The sequence below is a fragment of the Camellia sinensis genome, chromosome 4 (genome assembly GCF_055761805.1).
Source record: "Camellia sinensis isolate YWXY chromosome 4, ASM5576180v1, whole genome shotgun sequence".
Lineage (NCBI taxonomy): Eukaryota > Viridiplantae > Streptophyta > Magnoliopsida > Ericales > Theaceae > Camellia > Camellia sinensis.
Genome location: NC_138964.1, coordinates 96,711,799 through 96,720,446, shown reverse-complemented (window position 1 = coordinate 96,720,446; position 8,648 = coordinate 96,711,799).

The following is an 8,648-nucleotide window of genomic DNA, read 5'->3' as shown; positions in this document are numbered from 1 at the left end:
TCAGTCTTACATTGCACTTTGTGAGATTAGATTCAGAACCGTGACAGGAGTCCGAACTGTAGTAGCTATGAACACAATTCGCGCCCTCGCACGCGGAACGGAGTTCCGGGCGGTCTACAGTAATGTATGTACATTGTTTTTGCAGAAAGAGTGGGTAGTCGATCAGCACAACATGTTTGTGAAGTCGAGGGTTGCTTTGAACATTGTGGGCAGGCCAGATTTTGATGGCACACTTGTGGCAGTTATGGAAAGCCCATAATAGGCTCTCGAATCGTAAATGGTGTTGATATTAAATCTATTGGAACTGATTTTGTCAAAGTGTAATAAGAGGTAATTGTTTAGTCTCGTTTTATTTTTGCAACTCGAAGTACACTGTGTATGTATGCTTCGTTGTCCGACAATATGTCCATGGAATTGATATTGACGCCACAATGGATGGCCTTACACCATCTGTATTCCACGCGTCGATGGTGAAAATGTTCTTGAATGACCCAGGAAGAAGGCTGTGGGCAAGGACACCGTGACCATTATGAATTACTTGGACGTAACCATACGCAGTTTGATGTTTCCCAGCAATTGGTATTTTTGTTTTTGGCATTGTTTGGAAACTGATTTGGATTATGTGTCAAATGGGACGTTAGTTTTGGTAATTTGGTTTAGTTAGTGGTGTGTTAATTCTGTGAGGTGGAGTATGGATACTTGAATATTTGCGCAGATTTAAAATTTATAATAAAATATTAGTTCGGGGTTATGGACGTATGCAAATTTGTATACTGTGTTTTGCCACCATCTACTAATTATGGTTTGATTTTGTGTTGAATGTCCAAGGTTAGTATTATGTGTGTAGTTGATTGGTTTGAATGCACATGATGTGTGCACCGTACTGTTTGTGTTAAACTTCATTTGGAAGGAACAGTAGGCATGGTTAACCTTCGCGATCGCATTAGATGTCGCTGTTTTAGTATTATTAACGTAATTGTAAAGTAACCTGTTTTTCCTGAATGTAAATAGAATTTTGGGAAAGTACCCAGGTACCTTTTGTGCCTTGACTGTTTCCAATGCGGATTGACAACAGGAAAACATATATAGCTCTGGGTGCACAACCCAATTTATATGTCGTTGACAAAGAAATATAAATATTATGATTGCCATTGCTGCTGCGGTTGATTTTTTTGCAAATTACATGGCCTAACTGTCTATTTCTAAAAATACTAATTGCAATTCACTTAGGCCTCTATAAAGTTAATGTTGCACAGTTTTCTTAAAACACACGTTTGTTCATACACAGGATTTTGTGGATCATGGTATGCAGGTGGTATGTTGACATAAATTAGATGTGCAACAGGCTAAGACAATCAGTGAGCTTAACCCAGCAATGTGGTTATGTTACATTGCTATAACAAGCTATGATACAAAATGTAAAGCTTGTGCGAAAATCATGTACTACCAAATCGGAATCGAAAAACGCATACGCAACATGCAAACATAGAAACACTACTCTACCACAATGGTTCTCAATAAGGAACGTTACAAATGAGCAATGCAACTGTGGGTTTTAAATTTGAATATAATATAAATGTTTAATGCGCAAAATTAACGTGCAGTAATGCAACGTTAATAAGTTCATAACATAATGTAAGACCTAATACAAGACCTGCATAATTAACAAGTGTTCGACAAAAAATGAAATGTGACATGGCGAAATCGGTTTTTTGCATGTCTTCCTGTTATGGTTACCCATCTTGCCACAACAACTACACTGAATGCATTGCACCACCTCCCCCCTTGATGGAATCCTCTTCTGCTTCGGCCGTCCGAGCGGGTGCTTAACAGTAGGAGGTGCAATTACATAATCGATAGGCATGAATGTTGGTTTCTCAACTGTTGGGATAGGGATAATGAAGTCCAAGTACGATTCCATAAACTCCTTTACATGGTAATACGGCTCAATTGAATCATATATGTTCCTCCCACTATTACGAAATGCAACCACTACGTGTGAACACGAAAACCCATTCACCTGCCATTGACAACATGAACATGTACGCCTACTAACATTAACCTACTGATGGGTGCAAATGCACCTCGTACACATGCTCACCAGATTAACTTACTATCCACACTCTGCTAGTTTTGTAAGCAGCCTCCAATTCCTTTTCTATCTTCGGACTGATCTCGCTAGTCTACCCACTAGATTTCATCCTATGCGTTGACCTCTGCTCCATGAGTTTACCCCTAATTGCATCAACCAACTACCTAATAGGAAGATGACGCACTTCTTGAATCCAATTGTTGAACGACTTAGCAACATTCGAACACATCTCACCATACCGATAACCCCTGCGACACACACATTGCAACCCATGTTGGCATCATGCTGGAAAACAACAAACAAAGACTATGTGAAACAAATACCGAAGCTAAATTTGTAAGTCATATAATTTTAAAAAAATAGACCCAGAACCTATAAATACCGAAAATACCCATTAGCTTAATGTTTTGGGTGCAAATCTTTCAAAAACTCCCCAACAACATACGAGCTACACATTTTCAGCACTTCAATTTTCTAATTATATGTTGTGACCGTAGGTGTGTATACACATTCACGTAATTTGTTCATGAATCCAATTTTTTGCTCGGTGTTGACATATTTCACCTGGTGTCTTAGATTCATTTGGAGATGTAATAAACAAAAGGCATGGTGTGCTGTCGGGAAAACGTGTGGCATGGCTTGTAACAATCCAACATGTCGATCTAATACAAACGTCAACGTTTGAGCATGATCAACAACCTCAGACAACTGGCGCCAAAACCACTCCCAGTTCGTCGTGTTCTCAGTGTCAACAATTGCAAACGCAATGGGAAACAACCCTGATGGAATTCACATAAAACATAAAAGAAAGAATATCAAACACACACAAACCCACTTGTCTCCCAGACCAAAACACAAACCATTACACACATTATGCATCTTTGAGGGGAAAAAAATTTGTAGAGATAAAATGTTCCCATATGAACACAACACCCATTACCTTGGTTCCCATCCTTAGCAGTAGCTGCAAGAAAATTACCCTTGAACCATCCCTTTAGAAATGTACCATCCAAAAACAACAATGGCTGACAATGCTTAAACCCATTTATGCATGCACGGAATGATATGAAATATGTAACAAACTTTCCGGTTTCCTATTGGAATTCAAGATTTGTATAGCTATTTGGGTTGATTTCTATCACCGCATCACTATGCCACCTAAGTTGGTCGAACAACACGGTATGATCTCCATATACTTCACCCCTCGCTTTCTCAAGACCAAGCCAAGCGACCTAGTAGCTGACATCCAAACCGTAGTCGTTTTTCAAATAAAAAACAACATCAATTGGGCGTGTCAAAGGTTGAGCGTGAACCCGATCTGCAACAACGTCAGCCACTAAATCGAACCCAGTACGTGGATTCCTGGACATCTGTACAACAACACCACACGTATGCAAACTATTAAACCTCTTCAAATAAAAAATGCCATTTGATGCTGACACCCTCGCATGTACTAACCTATTGGGATCCACATTCAACGGCGTATTTTGAAAGTGTCGTCGGAAATTCGTTCGCGCCGCCCATGAAAAACTCTCCCACATTCGTAACACCACATGCCTAACATGATGACAAATATGACTTCGACCTATGTGGGCAGTATAACGGTAATAGATCCGTCCGGTCGTCCATATTGAACATCTTGTCACCAACGGAGCACGGTCACCCTTGCCATCACTCGAACAACCACTTCCACTACTACCACTACTAGTCATACCATCACGCTTCTGAATAAGAACATCAATATGATAGAGTCTGAAAGATTTGGCAAGCGACAACATGTTTTAAACATCCTCATCGCATCCAACCTTGAACTTATTATAACCGGCTATAGCAAACAATAAAAACACCTACTCGGGAACCAACCCATCAAACTTCTTGCATATTTCATCAACCAATTGCGCGAATGTCAACGCTTGATGTAGTCGAACAACAACATTCGTTTGCCTGTACGTACATAACAACAAAATAGTAGCCTCTATACCTGCAAAAACAACAAAAAAACCTTAATATCCCCCCTACCCACATTACCAAAGTGAAATCGTCCCCTCCCAAAAAAAAAAACTTAATAACCCCTTCACCTCCATTACCGAAATGAAAACATTCCCTACACCAAAAAAAAAAAAAAAAAAAAAAAAACACACACACACACACACAGCATATACAACGAAAACAATACATAGCATCACTCCCCCCCCTCTCGGCACACAAAAAAAAAAAAAAAAAAAAAACTCCAAAAGAAAATTCAGAAAATACCTTGACAGGAAACCGCTCAACGTAACACCAACACCGAAATATCAACGCTACCCAACAACCTCCCAGTAACGCAAAAATGATTCCACAAGTTACACAAAACCACCAACAACAAATGGAAATGTTAAAGAATTCTACATAATTCTGCACAATTCACAATACCAAATGGAAATGTTAAAAAGTTACCTTTCACATTGATACCCAAGCATCAGGTAAAAGAATCCCCCCAAATTTGCCCACAAGGGTAAAAATGTAAACCTTATCCATACCAAATCAGAGGAAAATATTCCTTACTAACAAAAAAGGACCAAATGGTGCATAAAAAAGCACACAGGACTAAATGGAACAACATTCCATCATTTAGGATTTATCAGTAATTTTTCCTATATTTTTTTTAGTGTTTATTTTTGTTAAACTAGTTTCTAAGAATATTTTTTTTAGTAAAGAATATTCTAAAATTATTAAGTTTCGTAAATTGCATTGATTTAGTTTTCTTTTTTATTTTATTTTATAAATAATGATGTACACTTATAGCTCAATAATTTTTGGTGATCAATAGAACATCTTTATTTTTTTACCCTAAACATAGTTTTCTTTTAGAATGAGGTATTGTTGAGCATTTATTCTCGAAATTCTATAAATCAATGGGTCTACAAAGAGATTTTGCTTCCTACATTTATCCTTGAATCAATGAATTTTAATATTGTTACCCTACTTCACCTATTGCACATTTCTGTTACATCAAAATCAAGATTGTCAATCATGTATTGTATGTATGGGCTAAGATATCAATTTCATTCCGGTGAAATTAGTGGACTATTATTAGTCTAGTACAAAAACCAAAACCTATTACATTCTTATTTTGGATGCCTTCAAATGTTCTGTTCACAAATAGAGAAGAGATCATCTACTACAGTTCACATTGAAAAACTTGGTTGATTTCTGTAAACTGGATTTGTTAGATTTTGATAGACAAAGAAAGCAGATTGAAGCTAGTTATTGTAAGTGACATTGGAAGTTGTAGCTGGTCATACGCTATTTATACATAATGAGAGAGAGAAATAGAAATAGAACCAGATTTATCTAAGCTTTGTTGCCGGAATTGATGGTGGAAGCTAAAGCCGTTGCATAAATTTACGCTTCATTTTTTTAAATGAAAAGTATTTTCAAAAAAATATTTTTTGTATTTTTTTATTATATTTGGTATAATAGAAAACAAAAATCAACGAAAAATATTTTTCTTGGTCAATAGAAAATAAGCCTATTTTTTCATAAAATGTTTTCTATTTTTAAAAAGCAGAAAATGTTCTGGACTAAAATTTTACCAACACAACCACATTACCACCACCAACACATCACCATCACCATAGCCACCGCCACCATCACCCTCATCGTCACCCCACCACCATGCCACCACCTCCACCTCCACCTCCACCTTCCTTCCATCACCACCACCAAACATTTCTGGAAAAAAAAAAAAAATCATAGAAAGTGTTTTCCATTAAAAAATATTTTTCGTTCAAACAAACGAAGCGTTAGATAAAAACGTGGACAACCAAAAAAGGCTCGAGATAATTTATTACAACTTTGTGGAATATAAAAGGTTTTGTTTTTGTTTGTTTTTTTTGTTATTTTTGTGAACAAACTGTACTTTTTGTGAGCAATGCTACATCGTCCAAATTTTAGATTGCCCGAATTTTGGCTTATCGGTCGTCCAGCTGGTCATTCAGCAACAAGGTGACAACTGGGGTTGACAATGATGACAACCTTGATAGACGACTGTTGCACCTGTCATTCGGGTGGTCGTCTGACTAGCAGTCTGGGCAGTGGACCGACATGCACAAATTCTAATGATTCGGGCAAACTCAAATTCATGTTACCAATCATTTTTGAATAGATAATCGAAGGAAAGATTATATTTTACCTAAGGGGAAAATTCATGTAGTTCTCCAAATTAAGTTTAATTGGTTAAAATAGTGGATCCCACCACTTTTATGACTCCTTTAAGAAGACAAATGGATAAGTGTGCAACTATATGGTGTGGAGAAATACTCCAAGACCACCAAATATCTTCTCTTATCAAAGGGTAAGGGAATTACGAGTAGTCACTGCATTAGTAACTTGTCTTTTGGTTGGTATTGTTTAGGGAATGGCTTATCTCCAGTTGAAATTTCAACTGGACCAGACGGTTAAGATCTCTTATAGGTAAGAGTTATTAAACAAAGGTTTCTCACCGGCAATAGGTTATGAAAAGATTCAATTGGACCTTAGAATAATGGGCCATGGAATTTCATAAGCTCTTATAGGTAAGAGATCTCTGTTTAATGACTCTTACTAGTAAAGATCTCAACGGTCTGGTTCAGTTGAACTTTCAATAGAGACAAGCCAAATCCATGTTTTAAGAACACAAAATCTCAATTGTTGCGGCTGACATCCACCAATTTTTTAGGAACAATGCTATACATAATTTCAATTTTTATTTTATTTTTCTTTCATAAGCATAAAGCAATAGGGCTCACATCAATAAATACACATAAAACCCATTTACTTGTGTCAAGGGGTGTGGAAAAAAATATTAAAAAACATATTTATATGTTTAGAATTTCTTTTTTGATAAGTGTTTGGTATTGAATAATATTTATATAGACTTTGTCATAAACGTCAATATTTTTAAGAGTAAAATTCATTTTAACCTCTTACCATTTAAGCTTGGAACATTTTAACCCTTATCATTTAAATATATGCAGATGACCCCATATAGTTTGGAACTGAAATGCAATCGTTACATTTTCTATTATATTTGACAGATGATGTGCCACGCACACATGTTAAGAGAGTTGGCAAGGAAAAAAATACAATCTGAAGTCAAATTTGAATGGAAAAGGACAATAATGTCCATTTACTTCATTTTTCCCCATATATGTGATAGCCCTAACCCTAGGAGTGAGCAGTGGATATTCTGATCCACTCGAACCAACCGAACCAAACCGAACAATCCGCCGCATTTTGGATGGATGCGTGATGACAAGCGGATGGTTGCGAATTGATTTTTTTCAATTCACATAGTTTTGGACGAATGGCGGATTTGAGATTTTTTTGGCTGCAACCGAACCACCAAACCGTGAGCACCTCTAGTAATTTTCAAGACTTTGTATTTTCAAATTTGTTTAGATATTTTGTTTGTGTTTTCAATTGAAAAAGAGTTTAGATATTTTGTTGTGTTTTTAATTTGTTTTCAATTTGGAAATCTTTTTATTAAATGGCAAAGGTTGATATTTGGTATTTTTGTATAGAAAATATAACGCTTAATTTTGTCATTTTTAAAAAAAATTAAATTAAATAGTTTTTGAATAAAAAAAAATAATGAAATAGTTTTGATAATGCATGGTTTTTTTATAGGTATTTATTATTGGTTTTTGACAATTTACTTGATAATCTTTTAGTTATGTTGAGTTAGATTGTTATCCAAAAAACATGTTGACAAATTATTGTATTATATTCAAAATTTATAAAAGTTTAAACCGCCAAATCAATTCGCATCCATCCGTCAATCTTCTAATCTGCTCAATCCGCATCCGTCAATTCGGCAGACGGATACGGATTGATTTTTTCCAATTCACCCATTCGGCAGACGGATGGTGAATTAGAGCTTTTCTGGCCACAACTGAACCGCGAACACCCCTACTTAATCCTACGTCACAACTCCCCATACCATCCACCATCAACTGTCTCCCCCCCACCACCTCATCACCTATTACCACCTTCAACCATCTCATCGCCACTTAGCCATTCATCAGAAGAAGAAAAAAAAATTATGTGTATGAACACACACGTGCTCTCTCTCTCTCTCTCTCTCTCTCTCATATACATCTATACTATTATATATGTGTGCACTAATGTGGTTCCTTATCCTTCTATCACGTTGCAAATTTTCCTATCCTAAAATAAAAAAAATATTATTCAAATGCGTGAGTAAGATCTGAATCCAAGACCTTCAGTTTTATTAAGAACACTCTTACCATTTAGACAACATACATATTATGATATTAATTTCTTTATTATTTATTTTTATGCTTACTTATCTTAATTGTACATGCATTGTGTGTGCCACCCACTAGTATATATATATATACACACCAACTATATTTTGTGTGCTTTTTTCAAATTAGAAGTTAGAACCTAGAAATGTCTTGCAATTGATGCCACTGGGATAAACTAGATTAGCTATTGTTGATGTTTTTACTGATGAGAAGTTTGATCCAAAATTATCCAAACTTGATAGCAAAATGGTTTTGTTTGGATCACA